The sequence below is a fragment of the Ailuropoda melanoleuca genome, chromosome X, assembly GCF_002007445.2.
Source record: "Ailuropoda melanoleuca isolate Jingjing chromosome X, ASM200744v2, whole genome shotgun sequence".
In the NCBI taxonomy this organism is placed as follows: Eukaryota; Metazoa; Chordata; class Mammalia; order Carnivora; family Ursidae; genus Ailuropoda; species Ailuropoda melanoleuca.
This window is the reverse complement of record NC_048238.1, coordinates 40,028,919-40,047,836: the sequence shown is the minus strand read 5'-3', so window position 1 is coordinate 40,047,836 and position 18,918 is coordinate 40,028,919. Positions and strand designations below refer to the sequence as shown.

The following is an 18,918-nucleotide window of genomic DNA, read 5'->3' as shown; positions in this document are numbered from 1 at the left end:
GAAGTCATGGAAATGATAAGTACAGCTTAGGGAATGTAGTTAATAAAACTAATAACAGTGTATGGTGACAGATGGTGACTACACTTATCGTGGGTAGCACTGAATACACAGAATTGTTGAATCACTATGTTGGTATACCTGAAACTAATATAACACTGTGTGTCAATTATACTTCAGTAATTTTTTCAAAAACTTGGCAACAAAAAAGATATAGAACAGTTCAAGCATAATTGCTTTTCAAATGTCAATTAATCAACAAGTATTTATTGACTACTTATACGTCCAGTGGTCACGGGTTAGTTTTTGGGGATAGCAGGAAAGTATGAAAAGGCAGAAGATGATCCCTGCCTCCAAAGAACTTCTATAGTCTGACAGTGAAGCACAGTTTTACACAAATAAGCAATCTACCAAGTAATGATCTGCATGAGATGCGGGTTCTGGTACTGAAACTGCCAACACATGCCCTGAATAAGCCATTTTATGGTTATTTCTTATCTGGGCATTCCTTCCCTCATTCATAACTCAAAGGAGTTGTCTGAGACAATCTCTAAGGTCCCTCCTAATTATAAGCACATGTGAATCACATAATGAGGGAGGGTTCAAAGTCATGGTGGAGGGCTGGGAAGTTGAGAATAGCTTTATGGCATTCAGGCAGTCGATGGGTCAACCCTAAAGAGTTAGTGAACAAGGGCAAGTAGTAAGGGATGCAGCATGGGGTTGAGAGGTATGACCTGTCATGGAGCTGCAAAGGGAGCAAATGGATGGATGTTGGTCCAACGGAGCACAGAAAAACTGCAAGGTGTTGTTCTTGAAGACAGTGTTGAGCCCAAGGTTTGAACTGTTTGAGAGCTAGGGAGAGGCATGAAGATTTGAAAGCTTATTTGTCTATTAAGTAAAGAGAGGAATAACACCATGATGACAGTGATCCATGGGCATGTCCTCTAGGCCCTGGGAATACAACAGCACAAAGCATGCCCTTTCAGTTATTTATTACTGCATAGCAAATCCCCCCAAAACTTAGTGGTTTAAAATAACAACCATTTTATGTGCTCACAATTCCGTGGGTCAGCAATTTGGGGTAAAATTAGCTAGGTGGTTCTTCTGTTAGTCTTTCTTAGGGTCCCTCATATGGTTAGTCATCTGGCAATGTGACTGGGGCTCAATGTTCTAATATGGCCTCACTCACATTTCTGATGGTTGGCTGTTGACTGACCTCTCTTGCCACATTATCTCTTCCTCCAGCATCCTAGCTGGGCTTCTGCACAAGGTTGTTTCAGGGTTCCTAGGGAGTGAGGGGAAAGTTACAAGACTTCCTGAGACCTAGGCTCAGGAGTCACACAGAGCAACTCACGCTTCATCTTATTGGCCAAAGCAAGTTACAAGAACACCCCAGATTCAGGGAGAAGAGAAACAGACTCTACCTTGATGGGGGGGGGCTGCTGCAGAGTCACATACATACAGAAGTGAAAGGACTTTGTGGCTACTGACCATTCTATCACACCATTCTATCACTCCATCCCATTTGGGAAAATGAGTGCTGAGCACATTAAGTCCTGTGGGCTTTCAAAGACGAAAGGAACCACTGAGGTAAAAAAAAAAAAAGATATGCTTTTGAGTGGGTCCTGAGGAATGTACAGGATAGAACAAACCCAGAGGAATGTGGAGAAATTCAGGCAAAGCCAGTACACACAGAAGTGGCAGGATGACTCACAGTATGTTTAGATTCTAGTGAATGCACACTTAGGTGGAATGAGTAGAGAATAGGACTTGAAAAATAAGAGGTAAGGATGATGGGAAAGGTTATGACTGGATGAGGGAGACTTTAACTGCTAGGCTCTCAGGAATATAGACACTACCCACCATGCAGTGAGCAGCAAGGGATCAGTGGTGGCCTCTTGGCGGGAATGGGAATGGTAGTATTGGGAAGAGACCTTTAGAGCCTGCATCTTTGTGGACGGCAGTCTGGAAGGAAGTTGAATTGGGCCTGGAGTAGAGTGGCATAGAGATCATGGCAAGAAAACAGCCTGGAGATGGTTTCCCTGAAGGGAAGTGCCTATATAGATTCTCTTCAAGGGGTTAAAGGGCATAACTGGAGCTTTTACAGCCAGGTTTATTAGAAGTATATAAAAGAATTTTTTTTAAGGGGGCGCCTGGGTGGCTCAGTCATTGGGTATCTGCCTTCGGCTCAGGGTGTGATCCCAGAGTCCTGGGATCGAGCCTCACATCAGGCTCCTCTGCTGGGCGCCTGCTTCTTCTTCTCCCACTCCCCCTGCTTGTGTTCCCTCTCTTGCTGGCTGTCTCTGTCTTTTTAAAAAAAAATTTTTTTTAAAGATTTTATTTATTTGTTAGAGAGAGCTAGTGAGAGAGCACAAGCAGGGGGAGCAATGGAGGGAGAGGGAAAAACAGGCTCCCTGCTGAGCAGGGAGCCCGATGCAGAGCTTGATCCCAGGACTCTGGGATCATGACCTGAGTGGAAGGCAGGCACTTAACCGACTGAGCCACCCAGGCCCTCCGAAGTACAAAAAATATTTATCCTGGATTTAAATTGGTTATCCCAGGGAGAGCTAAACTTAGGCTCAACACACACACTCCCCTCTCCTGTATAAGATGCAGATTTCATATGAGACGGGGGGGTTACAACTGTTTGCAAAGTTTTGTCTATATTTAAAAAAAATTCCTAGTGCTCTTTAACATTTTAAGTAGGCAAAGAATTATGGGGAAGACTAGAAACCATGATGGAGCCAGAAAAAGGTTGCCTGCAGTTTCTACTGTAATGTATACTGTGAAGCCAGACTCTGCCCAGGCAGACGGTATAGCCATACTTTCCACAGTGCCAGCATGGCAAAGCACCAGCTTTCTTTTGACAGTCCACAAAATACATATTTATTTCCCAAACTATCACTTTCCACAGGACTTATGCGGCAGTCTAGTTGTAAACCTTCAGGTCATGTATATATGAAATAGGTCACAGAGTAAGGAAGTATGGCATTAGGTAACAAAGTGAATAGAAAAGACATGATTGGGGCACCTGGGTGGCTCAGTTGGTTAAGCATCCAACTCTCAATCTCAGCCCAGGTCTTGATCTGGGGTTCAAGGGTTGTGAGTTCAAGGCCCATATTGGGCTCCACACTGGGTGTGGACCCTACTTTTTTTTTTTTTTAAAGATTTTTTTTTATTATTTAATTCGACAGAAATAGAGACAGCCAGCGAGAGAGGGAACACAAGCAGGGGGAGAGGGAGAGGAAGAAGCAGGCTCATAGCAGAGGAGCCTGACGTGGGGCTCGATCCCACAACGCCGGGATCACGCCCTGAGCCGAAGGCAGGAGCTTAACCGCTGTGCCACCCAGGCGCCCCTGGGTGTGGACCCTACTTAAAAGAAAAGACATGATTTAATAAGGAAAAATGGAGTAGAGAATGGCATCCAAATGAGCGGGTTTTGAGGCATGTGGGAGTGTCTCGCTGGGCTAGAATTTGCAAGAAATGACTCAGGCACGATTGGCAGGGCAAAGGGGGACGGATGTTCCAATTGTGAGGAAAGGCTCCAGGTAAACCTGTGTGTTGGACTGTTGGTGGTACTTGGGGAGGGGAGGCAGTGAAGACAGTTTAGAGATGACATCCCAGACTGTATGCTCTAGACTTCTTGTTTGACCCACTTACCCTGAAATCCCAGGTGAAGAATTGTCCTCAGCTGATAAGACTGTGGCATGTGAATACATTACAAAACAACTGAACAGACAAGAGAAGAAAGGACATTTAGGTTCCCATTTGCACATACTGGTTTTCATTCACTGTCAAGTAGGTGACCGGGTAGCCCTTTGTGTGTACCTCATTGGATAGGAAAAGTTCTCCATGGGAAAACACATCCCCTTTGCCCTTGGTGCTTTTTCAGACTGAGCCAGACCATAGTATATAACAGTTATGCAATAAAGGGGCCTCTGCTGCATTTTCTAATGACATAGTATTCTAGGGAAAGATTTGAGTAGGCATGCTGAGTTTTGCAATCTCCTCAATGTACTCCTCAAAACTGGGGAGGTTTCCTGTAAAAAGATGTGTTTCGAGACAGGATCTGAGATATCACAGATGGTTCACATCATGGGGGCTCTAAGAAATCATGCCTCACCAGTGTCCTCAACAGTTACCTTTAAAAAAAGCATAAAAATATTTTAGTAATTATCCAAATTACTTATTTTGTGGGGGAGGTACTCAGGTTTATACAGTTGAGTGTCTATCCTGGAGACTGGTATATAGCAAGAACTAAATGAATGTTAGTTGATTCCGAGGTAGTTTTTGCAGCTTCTTTATTAAGTATAGCAATGTTCTAAATTTTTAGTAAACATGATTCTTTAATGTTGAGAGGGCAAGCAAAACCATCAAAACTGGGCATTTGGTCCAACCTTTAGATGTTACATAGGACTCCCATACACCTATGTTCCTAAACTTTTTCACCACTGAGGATAACTTTAAAATTTCCCCCAGAGACAGAATGCTTTGAAGGCTCGCCTACTAAACACATCACACTTATGGATTACTTAATTTCCCTATTTTAATTAAAGACGGGTGTTTCTGACAAGGTTCAGTTAAGCATGAAATAATAATAATATTTGGTATGCCAGACACTGATCAGCATTTTATCCTTAATATGCTACTAATTCCACACAACAATCCCAGTGGTTATTATTATTAACTTCATTTTAGGGGCACCTGGGTGGCTCAGTTGCTTGGGCATCTGCCTTCGGCTCAAGTCATGATACCAGGGTTCTGGGATCGAGCCCCACACTGGGTTCCCAGCTCAGCAGGGTGTCTGCTTCTCCCTCTGCCCCTCCCCTCACTCATGCTTGTATCGTGCTTTCTCTCTCTGAAATAAATAAAATCTTTTAAAAAATCCCTTCATTTTACAAAGGCACAAAGAGGTTAAATTCACTTAAGGTTGCATAACTAAGAAGCAAAAGCAGGATTCAAACAACTTGGGTCTCTACTACTCTATCCATTCTAGCATTCAAACTCTAGCTAACTAGGTTTTACCATGAATGTTAGTATAATTCTAAGACATCTCACTCTCAGGTTATTTGCCCTAGAAAACTGTAATTGTATGTGTACAGAAACACTTGCACATGAATTCTCATAGCAGCTGCACTTATAATTACCAAAAACAGGTAGCAACCCAAATGTGGTACATTTCTACAATGGAATACTACTCAACAATAAAAAGGGAACAAACTATTAATATACACAACTTGGATGAATCTCAAAAGCATTATGCTGAGAAAAAAAGCAAGACTCAAAAGATTATATTCAGTTTGATTCCATTTATGTGACATCCTCAAAGTGATAAAACCAGTGACGGAGCACAGATCAGTGGCTGTCAAGGGTTGGGGGTGGGGAAAGTGTAGCTGAAGAGGCAACACAAAGGAGTTTTTTCGGGGGATGGGACTATTTTGTACCTTGATTATTATGGTGGTTACACCGATCTATACACATATCAAAATCCAGATGACTATGCATACCCCCCCAAAAGTCAATTTTACTATATGACTTTTTATGGTTCTACTTATCATTAACAATAGTTTTCAGATTTAAAAACTAGAAGAGTTAACTATAATGTGAAGCAAAAATAAAAACAAACATTATCAGGCCACACATCCAAACTGAATGGTGAGTTATCCCTTTAAACAAACATTCCTTAAAAGTTAAGAGAATTTTTTTAAAAAAAGTTAACAGAATTTGTGTGCTTAGTCCCTTAAAAATACATATATTTCAGTAAATTATTAGATGGCATGATATTTGATATAGCAATTTGCATAGTAAAACAAAAATAAGTAATCAAAATTAACCCTGGGAAGGAGAATGTGATGAAACGAGGATGTTATAAGGATGTCATGGACAACCATGGCTCTTTCTACAACTTTTCAATTTTTCCTAGAACGCATCTCTAGGATATCTCTAGTATAACTAAGAACAGAATTTAAAAACTTTTTTTAATCCTTCCAGATTGAAATGGAGATACTTCCCAAGTTGCAATATCTTTACATCCAAAGAGTCTCCATTGCCTTTGAGACCCTCTTGGTTAGTCCACTTACCAGGTTATGCTTGTATTCCACTCAATACCTAGTGCCTCATAGCACAGTGGGCACTTACATATTTGCTGAACTGAATTGCACCTGGAAATATGGGAATAAAAATGACAAACACATGGTCACTAACAAAACCTATACTGTAGAAGGACTAAATCACTCTGATTTTGAATGAGGCAAATTATTACTGAGAGCTAACAATGTCCTCAATAATTACAAAGGCACACACAGAATTCTGGAAGATAGCAAGAAAAACATGTAAGAACATACTGCCAGCAGTGTAGAGGTTTTTAAAAGCTAAAATAGGCAGAACCCAAACCAGAATCAATTATTCCTGGCTCCCTAGCCATAAAACCATAAAATTCAAGGAGGTGAGAAAAAGAAAAAGGAAAAACTAATCTGTACTGAGTTTCTATGGGCCATGCACTGCATTAGACATTTATGTAGATTAAAACTTATTTCAGGATGCAGGTTTCAGCTGATATGTAAAGGACTGGAAAGCCATCATTTTCACCCTTACAAAAAAAAGCGGCTACTAGACAAACTGAAAAACCAATGACTCTTCTTGGACCTATCAAAAACTGAGTACAGGGTAAACCACCATCCAGACATCTGAAGAGACAGATGCCTGCAGGTAAACATAGGATCCGAGCATGTAAGCTGGTAGGAAGATCAAACTAGAAAATCTAACAAATTACTTACTGGAGACTAGAGTATTGGATGTCATGTGAGTATGAAGCTCCTAGGCTCCACATAGGGTGGAGGAATTCCATCCTCTTACATATTTTTCCTACAGGAATCCCACCACGCTTACAGAAAGAATCAGGGAAAATCCCAGAGAAAGCTCCCCTCCTGGTGCTGGTTGGCTGAGGAAAACAACACCCACTGAAATCTACCCAGACACCCTTCCTTTACCTCCAGCACAGAACAAAAGGCTTAATCTGCAGGGGGAAGAGCTTAAAACCCTTGGCTTAAGGACACTGGTGGGTACTCACTGCAGCTGGGGAAAAGGAAGATAGGAAAAAGGAAAAGAAGTCTCACCCCTGTAGGAGGGGCAGGAATTCTTGTAAAGGACATACTCAAGACCCAGGTTCCAATACCTGCCTAAGTCAAAGGCTTAATCAAATCATCAGAGAACTCCCTCCTCCTCCACCACCCACCACTTGGCAAACCAGCTACATAGAAAAGTGGAATACAACTGGGAGGGCTAGAACAGGCAGCTCTTGGGAAACAGCACAAAGGAAAAACCCAAAGCCAAGCAGGAGTCAAAAAGAAGGTATCACTAGAGGAATCAGAAATCTCTGGTGCCCTATCAATAATAAACACCAAACACAAGCCAACTTCTGACTAGATTAACTCAAATCCTCACACTAAACGCCTAGCAGGACACTTGTGTTCTTCTCCAAATATATCAAATATTTAACTCAGTATCTCTTGCCCATGTTCAGTTTCAACAGCTTTTAAGCCATGTTCAGCTTTTTATTAGGAGGCATAATGAAAGGCAAGAAAATATTCCAAATGACAAAGCAATCATCAGGTTCAGACTCAGTACACACAGATGTTGGGACGATCAGAAATGAAATTTAGAAGAATTATGATTAATATATTAAAGACTCTAACGGAAAAGGTAGACAGCATCCAAGACCAGATAAATAATATCAATAAAAAGATAGAAAGTGTATGAAATAATCAAATAGAAATGCCAGAACTTAAAAAAAGAACAGTAAAAAAAACCCCAACATGCTCCAAAAAAGACAAACGACAACATGCTCAACAGTAGACCTGACACAGCCAAGGAAAGGATCAGTGAGTGTAACATTTGAGTTTATTGGTCAGATCAATAAAAATTAAAACAAAAAGGGACAAAAGAGTGAAAAAATAGAACACAGCATACAAGAACTATGGGAAAATATCAAAAGGTACAACATATTTGTAATTGGAATTCCAGGGGAATTAAAAAAAAGAGAATGGAATACAAAAATTACTTGAAAAAAATAATGACTGAGAACTCTCCAAAATTAGTGACAGACAACAATCCACAGATACAAGAAGCTCAGAAGAACACCAAGCAGGATAAATATGACAAAATAAAAAAACCACATCTAGGCTAAGACAAAGAACTCGAAGGCAGTCAGAGGAATGAAGACACATTAACTACAGAGAAACAAGGATAAAAATTACAGCAGATTTATCAGAAACCATGCAAACAAGGCAACAGTGTAGTAATATGTTGAAGAGGAAAAAAACTGTCAGTTCAGAATTCCATATCCCACGAAAATGTCCTTCAGAAGTAAAAGAAAAAAAAAAGACTTTATTCAACAAAAGCAAAGAATTTACTGTCAGCAGACCTGGCACAAAAGAAATGTTGAGGAAAAATTCTTCAGGCAGAAAGATTATGATTAAAGTGGGAACTTGGAACAGCATAAAGAAATGAAGAACACTGGAAAAGGAATAAATGAAGGTTGAATATAATATTTTATTTTCAAAATGTTTGAAAAGCCAATTTTCAAGACATCAGCCAATTTTCAAGACACCAGCCAAGGGCCAGTCCTGCAAGAAGGCCTTCTAAAGATAGCAAGCAGCATCAGGACTGCTATGGTAACTCTTTTCAGCACAATAGGATATGTACATTTAAAAAACTGACAGCTAGGGGTGCCTGGGTTGCTCAGTTGGTTAAACATCTGCCTTTTGCTCAGGTCATGATCTCAGGGTTCTGGGATTAAGCCCCATGTTGGGATCCCTGCTTGGCCAGGAACCTGCTTCTCCCTCTCCTTGTGCCCCTCCCCTGTTTGTGCGTGCACGCGTGCTCTCTCTCTCTCAAATGAATAAAACCTTTAAAAAAAAACTTTACAGCTAATGTCGTACTTAATGGTGAGAGACTGGAACAAGTTAAGAATGTCCTCTCTTACCACTACAATTCTGGTAAAGAAGAAAAAAGTAGGAGTACTTATATTACCTAATTTCAAGACTTACTATAAAGCTATAGTCATCAAGACAGTGTGGCAATAGCACAATGGTGGACACACAGATCAACACAACAGAATAGAGAGCCCAGAAATAGACCCACACAAGCATAGCCACATTTTTGACACAAGTGCAAAAGCAATAATAATGGGGAAAGGACAGTCTTTTCAACAAATGGTTCTGGAACTCCTGGACATCCATATGCAGGAAAACGAAACTTGACACACACCTCATATTCATGGCTGGTGGGAATGCAAAACAGAACCACGTTGGAAGACAGTTTGGCAGTTTCTTATAAAAACTCAGCAATCCCACTCCTGGTTATTTACCCAAATGAACTGAAAGCTTATGTTTCACAAAAAAATCTGTATGCTAATGTTTACCACAGCTTTATTCATAATCATCAAGAAACTGGAAGCAGCCAAGCTGTCCTTCAACAGGTAAATGTACAAACTGTGGTAAATCCATAAATTGGAATACTATTCAGTGATAAAGGGAACATGCTATTAATTCACAGAACATGGATGGGTCAAGCAAAAGAAACCAGATCAAAAAAGGCTAAATATTGTATGATTCCACTCATATGACATTCTGGAAAAGGCAGAACTTCAGCTAAAAATTCAGAAGCACACTATTCTGAGGCATTTCCAGGAATCAAAACTGACTGGATATATTTTTTTCAACAGGGATAGCTCTGACCAGATCAACTTGGGTGGGAGTCCACGGAAGTTCACATCACCATCACCATATACCATCTCTTTTTAAATAAGTGTATCTGATTTTCAAAATAGGGTAATATATTGACATGGCTTAAAATTCAAAAGGTATTTGTGACTTTTGGCTCTGAGGGAGGTAAAGGTGCAACTGTCTTCAGTCCTCCCAAATCTGGGTTCATCTAACACCAGCTGCCTCCACCATACCGCCTATGTTTGACCCCAAAGAAACCAAAGTCTTATGCCTAAGGTGAATTGGTGGGGAAGTTGGTGCCATGTCTGCCCTGGCCCCAAAGATCAGCCCCCCCCAACCGGGTCTGTCTCCAAAAAAGACTGGTGATGACATCGCCAAGGCAACCAGTGATTAGAAGGGTCTGAGGACTACAATGAAAACTGACCGCGCAGAACAGACAGGCCCAGATCGAAGTGGTACCTTCTGCCTCTGCCCTGGTTATCAAAGCCCTCAAGGAACCACCAACAGATGGAAAGAAACAGAAAAACATTAAGCACAGTGGAAATACCACTTTTGATGAGATTGTCAACACTGCCCAACAGATGCAGCACCGATGTTTAGCTTGAGAACTCTCTGGAACCACTAAAGAGATCCTGGGGACTGCCCAATCTGTGGGCTGCAATGTTGATGGCCGCCACCCTCATGACATCATAGATGACATCAATATTGGTACAGTGGAATGCCCACCTAGTTAAGAACTACAAAGGAAAATACTTCAATGAAGGATCATTTGACAACCAAAAAAAATTTTTTTAAAGGTATATATAAAAGTTTATGCAGTGAAAAATCTTCCTCCAACTCTCTACCCTGGCTATATATGCCCTAAATCTATCAGTGTCTTGAAGATCCTTCTAGAAATATTTTATGTCTATGGAAGCAAAAATGTATATATTATACAGTACATATTATTGCCCCCATAGCTGTCACAAATGATAGCATACAATACACAGTTCTGTTTCTTGTTTTTCTTCATTTTGTACATCTTAGAAATCATGCAATATCAGTGTAATATTCTACTGTACAACCAAGCCTTGACTGATACTTAGAATATTAACCAATCTTTTGCTATTATAAATAATACTCCAAATAATATGCAAATATTTGAATAAATTCCTGGAATTGTTCGCTGGGTCAAATGATATATACATTTATAATTCTGAAGGCTATTTTCAAGTCACTGACTCTTAAAATGTCAGGGATTTTCCATTTTTAATTTTTACCCTAGGAGGAAAGAAAGGAAGCTGAGATTCTATCACCAAGCAATTTCTGGAGGAATGTACATCACTAAGATGTACAAAGTGAGCCTTCTCCTCAGTTTCCCACACATGCTTCCAAGGGTCCAGTTGCATTTTCATGTAATATATTTCAGGCCATAGCTGGTTGCAAAGCCTATTTCAGTTTATGTGAAAGGTGTTACTTCTGAAAACTTCACAAGCAAAGTTCAAAGGCTGATGCCCCAAATTGCTGATCGCTGACCACTCACTTCACAGCACAACACTGGATTCTTCACTGCAACCACAGGGAGACTTTATTTAAAACCTTGACCAAATAAAATACACCTACAGAGAATCCTTTGTCTTTACTACAATGCCCAAATAACGATTTCTTCTCAGGTAAAAACCATAAATCACATAAATGTTATGAAGAAAAGCTGCAAATGTTTCTCTCATCTTCCAGGTAGTGATGGATTTCCAATTAACCATCTTTTTGCTTGACCACAAATCGCAGTACAGCTTAGTACCCTAAGTTTTGGGGGGTAAAGCTTGAACAGGAGGTTGAGGAAACCCAGGGACCATTTTTTTTTTAAATTGTATTTATAGGGATGCCTTGGGTGGCTCAGTCAGTTAAGCGTCTGCCTTCGGCTCAGGTCATGATCCCAGGGTCCTGGAATCAAGTCCCACATTGGGCTCCTTGCTCAGCGGGGAGCCTGCTTCTCCCTCTGCCTGCTGCTCCCTCTGCTTGTGCTCTCTCTCTCAATCTGACAAATAAACAAATAAATAAAATCTTTTAAAAAATAAAGAGAGCAAGCACAAGCATGGGGCGGGGCAGGGGGAGAGGGAGAAGCAGGCTCCCCACTGATCAGGGATCCTGACGTGGGACTCAATTCCAGGACCCTGGGATCATGACCCGAGCCGAAGGCAGACCCTTAACCGACTGAGCCACCCAGGCACCCCACCCCAGAGACTCTTGATAACAGCCACACAAGATCAGTGAGCAGTCAAGCCACTCGCAAGAGTACCTACATCCAGAGCACACTGTCTCTCTTTGGTTTCCTTCTAGAAAAACTATCACTCAGCTCTACACTCAGGAAAAGAGAAGATGACACAATCACATTACTTAGTTTCAAGAATACACTACATTTAGGGGTGCCTGGGTGGCTCCATTGATTAAGCGTTTGACCCTTGACTTCCACTCAAGTCATGATCTCAGGGTTGTGAGACTGAGCCCTGCGTTGGGCTCAACACTGGGCATGAAGCCTGCTTAAAATTCTCTCTCCCTCTCCCTCTCCCCCTCCTCTCCCCCTGCTTTCTCTCCCTTTTTTAAAAGAAGAATACACTACATTTAGAAATGAGTGTTTAACAAGATTTATCAAAGGAAAAGAGGTTACATTCATTAATAATTATGCATTACTGCAGTAATGGTTCCCAGTTAAAAAACGTCTCCTTGTATTTGTACCTTTAGACAGTTCTCTCCCACAATGACTCTGGGCTTGGCCAAGAAGCACTTCCCTACTTCGTTCGGCTAACAGGACAATCTCAAACGTGACACAAGCAGACACTTGAGAAGTGCTTGTGCCATGGCACTTGCTCTTGCTTGCTGCTCCTTGTGCTTTTGAGACCACCATGTCAACAGATCCAGACCAGCCAGCTGAGGGAGAGACCACTTGGGAGGGGAGAAGAGCCATCCTTGCTTAGGGCCTTCTAGACCAACTGGCCTGACAGCCACCAGTTATGTGAGCAAGGCCATCCTAGATCATCCAACCACCAACTAACAACCTTCCCTGCCAAAAAGAAAAAGAAAAAGAAAAAGAAAAAGAAAAAGAAAAAGAAAAAGAAAAAAGAAAAGAAAAGAAAAGAAAAAAGAAAAAGGCTAATTGACACAGGCTACTTCAAAGTAAATATGCTTGTGGTCTGGTACATATGGAAAGGGGAAGAGAACACTGGTTTTCTTCCTGTGCGGTTGATTCTGCACATAAGAAATAGTTTCAAACAGAAAAACCTGCAGTACCTGAATGAGAATAAATAAATATATAAGTACCGAAAAATGCCTAAGTCTTCCCAGATTCTCACAAATGTGCTGTCTGCCATCACAGATGGCACACACCAAAAAAACAAAAAACATTAAAAATTTCCATTTAGTCACTGAAGCATCCTTATCATGATATATTTAAACCAAAGTCTTATACTCAACAGTTCCATTTCTAACGCTGAACAACAACTCAGGTTTCCAGGAATTAGTTCTCCCAATTTTACTTTTTTCCCCATTTGACAGGGCTCAGTGAAAACTGAAAGAGCTCCCTTAATGTGGCCTAAAAAGCATCAAATATATAAGGCTAATTAAACCATCTAGAAGCATTCTGCAGGACCAGCTTCTTCCAGCATCACAGCAACTCTTTTTAGCTGTGTTAATGGTGGGCAGTAGAAACTGTTTAAGATCTACAGCTTGGGCCAGAAACATTGCCTCCATTGGATCACAAAGTGGGACACTGAATTACTTTAAGTTACTTTTGTTTAGGCCTCACTAGATGCTTTTCCGGATTACATGCGCCACGCCACACCACGCCCACCCCCCCCCTTATGGTTTAAGGTGAAAAACACCTTCCAGCAGCCTCCCACTGCCCTTGGAATAAAACACAAGCTCCTTAATGAGATCCCATAAGGCCCTGTCAATCTCCCCCTGCCTACCTCATCTCTCTTTCCCCAGGTCCTAGCCAAACCTCTGTGGATCCCTTCCACATCTCTCTTTCACCTCAGTGTCCTCACAACACCTGGTGTTCCCTCTGCCTGGCAATCCCTTCTCTCTTTTACCTTGCTTATTCCCGCTCATTATTCAGGGTCTGGGGCACCTTGCTAGTCTCCCTTATAAAAGCATTCTACCTCTTATGTGCTGTGTGACCACAGGAAAGTTACCTTTGCCTTACACCTCAGAGAGATATTCTATGTTAAATACTTAGCACAGTATTCAGTACACAGGAAATGGTTAACAAATCATAGCTGCTGTAGTTATTGTCCCTTATAGTGAGCTCCATCATAGCTCTCAGTACAATTAGCAATTATTTATTTATTTGTAGGAAAAACAGAAACACCCCTTTGGGTCCCACCTTAATACCTAATACTGCTCATGCTATTTCCCCACATACTGCATTTGGGGGGAGGGAGATAAAATTAATGTTTACAGAGCAATTATTACCTAAATTAATTATTACCTTGGAGATGTCAAATTAGGCAGATGAAGAAACTGAGGCATACAGAAGTCAAGTACCGGCCCAGATCAAGCGGTAGATTCGAATCCAAGTTGGCCTGACCCCATAGGTTGTGCTGGGTATATGACACCAAAGTCTTCCCTAAACCTTGTTATCTAAGAGCAACAAGTCTCGGAGCAAGTCTCAGAGCAAATGCATCTTCACATTTGACTCCCAGGTATCTATTCTTCAGATCCTTAATCAGTCTGGTGTTCGAAGCACCTCGTGTAAACTCCTTCAACAGAATGCTCTTCCCCCTGACTGTGTTAGATTTCTTTCTTCCTTTACATTGGATGTTGAACTCTTCATGGGATGAGTTATCATTCGCCTCTTATACCGCTAGCAAACAGGAGGCACTCAACAGATGTCTGCTGAATGAATTAAATGAAAATGTTGGAGAATACATTACAGCTGCAAAGCTGGGGAGTGGTGGAGTGGATTTTCATAACAATATTGAAGTTTGGCATAGTCGGGAACAAACCCGACATGAATGATGACAGAAAGGAAGTTTAGCTAAACCACTTTTACAACTGTTAATGATTTCTGTGTCTAGCACCAGAGATTCCATGTGACTTACACATATGTGCTTTATACTACCTCTGGGGCCCTGCATCACCACCAAAGTTCTGCTGTACCCCATGCATACACCTGAGCCACCCTTCAGGACAGGATGCCCTTGACAAGTGCCAATCTCTCAATGGTTACTTTCAAATGGTTCAGAAAAAGGAACAGAAAGAGCAAATAATAAAGCAAATGGGAGCAAACTATTGGTAATTAGTGACCTTGGGTAAAGGGAATACAGGAGTTCTTTGTACTATTGCAACTTTTTGTAATTGTAGTCAAAATAAGTTTTTAAAATCTAAAAAGGAAGAAGAAGAACTTTCCCAGGAGATTACAACACACAAGGTCTGGTGTACTGGCCATGCTGGTACCATATTCTCTTTGTCAGCTATTCCAAAAAGCACATTTCAGGCTCGGATTTCCTTGCCTATCAGCCAGTATCAAGGGACAAGGAGCTCCCTGGGTACGAGGGCTCAGCTATGGCCTCTGGATTATGACAGAGATTAAATTATTTATTGCTTAAAGAGTATTAATCAATGCATGGGCATCTCCTATCACTCAAAAACACCAGTACCATTTCCCCACACCGGGCCCCCTACCTACATTCTTCAGTTGACTACCCTCTCAGCTACTTTCCCCAAGCTTAGCTATGGGGTTAGGCAAATTCTCCCCAGGACCCTTCTTTCTGTCACCCAAAAGAAGCACAGAGGCAGTTCTGACGGTAAGAACTTTGCTGCTATTGTCTATGGAGGGACCTAAAGGGAGGAGGCAAAAATAACCTTGGGGGAGTCACAAATATTTCAGGAAACAGAAAACTCAAAGCGGTAGTTGCTTGGTCTGTAATGACCATTTGCTAGCACCTTTTTATTTGCTCATCATTTTTACCCACTCACCCTAGGTTCTCCCCCACAAACAAGACTGCTTCAGCTTTCCCAGCCACTGTAACTGAACAACAGGGAGAAACTGCTAAACCCCTCAAATGTCCCCCCTATATAAGCCCATTCAGGAGAGCGCCAGATGGGTGTCACCCAACACCTACTCCTCACCTATAAGGTGATGTAAGTAAGTTATTCCCTGATTAGAGATTTTTTTTTAATGTAAGTCAGCATATGATCTCTACCTTCCTCAGCTCCTGCTTTGCATAACCTCCAAGAGGAAGTAGGTGCATTACGTCCCATGATAATATTCAAGCTCTGTATCCCTGATCAAGGCTTCTAAGAGCCCCCTGTAATGCCATGTCTTCACAAACACCCAGTGCCTCCTGCCTCCCCTTACCTTCCCTCAAATATTTGCCTAGTTCCAGTCAGACCTCCAAGTAGTGGGCAAAAAGAAGAAACAGATTTGTGTAGCTTAGGGGAGAAATGGATTGTTATAGCTGATGGAACACAAAGGAGGGAAAAGACAAGAATTATCAAAAGGAAAGGATCATACCCAACCTACCAGCCTAACAACCTTTGTTCTTTATTTTTACTTTCACTAACCCGTCTGTCTCAACTATGATGACAGCCCTGCATCATCAAGCGTCCTGCTTCTGAAAACTTCATCTACAGGCCAGAAGGTGGGTCATGGGCACCCCTAAGGCTGCTTCTGAGTCGCTCCTGGCTCCCAGTTGATCACAAACCCTTCCGGAAGGAGTGGAAGGCCCTTCTCCACTTTCTCCTGTGACCAAGATTCACAGGCTACTAAAAGTGAGAAGGCACTTACCATACTGCCAAAGCACAGCAACATGACTCAGAAAGGTAGGAGACAGGATGTTTGGGTTCTAGAACCAGGCCTGCATCCCTGAGTATTCCAGAACTGATTGGATGAAAAATGCAAGTAACTGTTTTAAGGCAAAGATATGGGGTTAGGAACCCGTCTCTAGCAAACAAAACTGTAGAGAAGACCACAGTTAAAGAAAAGGTGGAAATGATGGTAGCTAATACTAACTGAGAAGCACGTCCCAAAGATCTCATATAATCCCTTCACCCCTTAAAGAGAGATATTACCTTTTACAATTCAAGTATTTCAGCTCAGAGCTCACTTTAAATGAAAAAGAAAATGATATGTTATGGAGGTAGAATACTCCTTGGCTAAATAAAAAAAGAAAAAAAAATCTATTTTCACTTATCCAGAGAGTAATCACACGATGCTATAAAAGCATGAAAACTACGGTATTCAAAGGGCACAGAGGCAGGGATCCACATTCCCATTGTTTACAGATGTTATGAAAATATTAAATTAAATAAAACACAATGCTTTGTTCAGACCGACTCCTTTCTCACCCTCACCCCCACCCCCAGGCTGGCAAGAAGCGCCTTCAGGGAAGGTATTTAAGAGAACTACTCTGGGAAAGTGGATTCTGGGTTGCTTAAACTGAGCCAAGATGTTGTGCAACCCGTCTTTACCTAAATTATTTTCCATTACTTTCAGAGTTTAGAGAGAAGCAGACAGTTATCTTTATCAGACTGAATACCGGGAATGAGGTCGCCTTTCCCTCCAGGCCACTGAAATCACCATCAACACGGTTTTGATTTCTTATACAATCAGACGGTGTTGGGGGCGGGGGGCGGAGGGCGGGGATCCCATCCTCATCTTCACAGATAAACGATTCTCACATCGAAAAACCTTGCGCACATCCGAGGCCATGGATTTCCTAGCAATTCAGAAAGTCAGAGAAGCGGCCAAACAAGTTTCTTGCCAAATGCCTGGGAACTACATATGTCCCAGGGCTACACAATGATACCAACTTTTAAACATGCCTTCACATACCACCATTATGGTCACTCACTCGAGATCCCGACGCCCCCCCCCCTTGCCTTCTCACAAATAATAAACGCAGGTTGCCCTGTGCAATTTAAAGCCAGACTTCACCAAAGCAGTGGCTCTGAAAAGCGAGAGAAAAAGATTGGAAGGAGGCTCGCTCTCTTTTTTAAATCGATCGCCCCACGGCTGAGGGAATAAAACCAACTCGATCGCTGGAGAAAAGTTAACTTTGCCGTGCCCAGCGGTGGGAAATTTTTCCCGTAAGATTCGCATAGCCCTCCTGCTTTTCCCACCCCCCGGACCGCCAGGCGCTCGGCGGTTGCAGCGGCCCCGGACTGGCAGCGCCCGAACAATGACGGGAGGGGGAGGGAAAGTTCGCCAGCCCGCGGGGCGCTCACGCTCCTGCTCCGGGGGTACCCGGGGCTCACCGGGGGCCTCGCCACTCCCTGAGCCGCCCGGCCCCCCTCTCTCCAAGCACTCGGTTCTTCACGCCCCCCAACATCGAAACAGCCAGGGGCGCGCCCTCGCTCCCTGGAGCATCCGGCCCCGGCTGGCCTGCAGAGCAGGTCCCCCCGCCGCGGGTCTGACCCCGGGAGCCCCGAGACCGGGCAGAGCACAGAGAGGGAGGGGGCGCCGGGAGGGGGCACCGGAGGGAACGGCCGCAACAGTTATGGCGCTCAATTTCTGCCCGAGCGGAGCTGCAGCCGAGCCGGAGCTCGGGCGTCCGCCCCCGCCCCCCGCGTCGGCCACCCGGCACTGCCCGGGCCGACGGAGGGGCCAGCGGGCACTTTACCTCAGCCCACACACGCTCTCGGCCCGAAGACGCCGGGGCCGCCGGAGCGACCGCGATGTGGGGCCGGGGCGCCCCGGAACGCTGCGAGGCTGGGCCGGGACGTTGCGCTCCCCGGCGCCCGTTTCCACTCCCCGAGGCCGCCACTCCCGCTGCCCACCCGGCGCGACGCCCTCAGCGCCGCTCGCGCCGCGTCCAGCTTCAGCGGCGCCTACCTTTGCGCAGCTAGGTCGCGGCTCCTTCCTTCCCGGCTCCACACTCGGGCCCCGCAATGTGCCGGGCGAGTCCGGTAGGGGTGGTAACCGCCCCCTTAACCCACCGCCGCGCGCCTCGAGGCTCCGCCCACTTGGTGCTCCCGCACCCGCGGCGTCGTGCTCCAGGTGGGTTCCTCTCTGCTCCTGCTGGGCGCGCTGCGGCCGGGAGGAGCCTCGGTCCGGATAAGTGCCCGAGAGGACGACGGGGAGGTGCCTTGGCTGTGATGAAACGCGAACTAAGCTTTTCAGGGCCCCTTTCAACTCTAAAGTTCTGTAAGTGGACCCTCCTGTATAAAACTCATTGTCGGCCACTATTGATTTAAGTTGTTGGCTCTTGAATTACCT

General features: G+C 43.4%; 1 protein-coding gene and 1 pseudogene across 1 annotated transcript in view; one reads left to right on the top strand and one right to left on the bottom strand.

Moving 5' to 3' along the window:
• The window catches only part of JADE3 (jade family PHD finger 3), a 135,445-nt gene extending 116,810 nt beyond the window's left edge, over positions 1 to 18,635 (bottom strand). Inside the window, exon 1 of the mRNA XM_002927462.4 lies at positions 18,535 to 18,635. The gene's annotated coding sequence lies outside the window, so the exon portion shown is untranslated. The remainder of the gene's footprint in view (positions 1 to 18,534) is intronic.
• LOC109490921 lies at positions 9,892 to 10,600 on the top strand (annotated as a pseudogene).
• Positions 18,636 to 18,918: the final 283 nt, after the last annotated feature.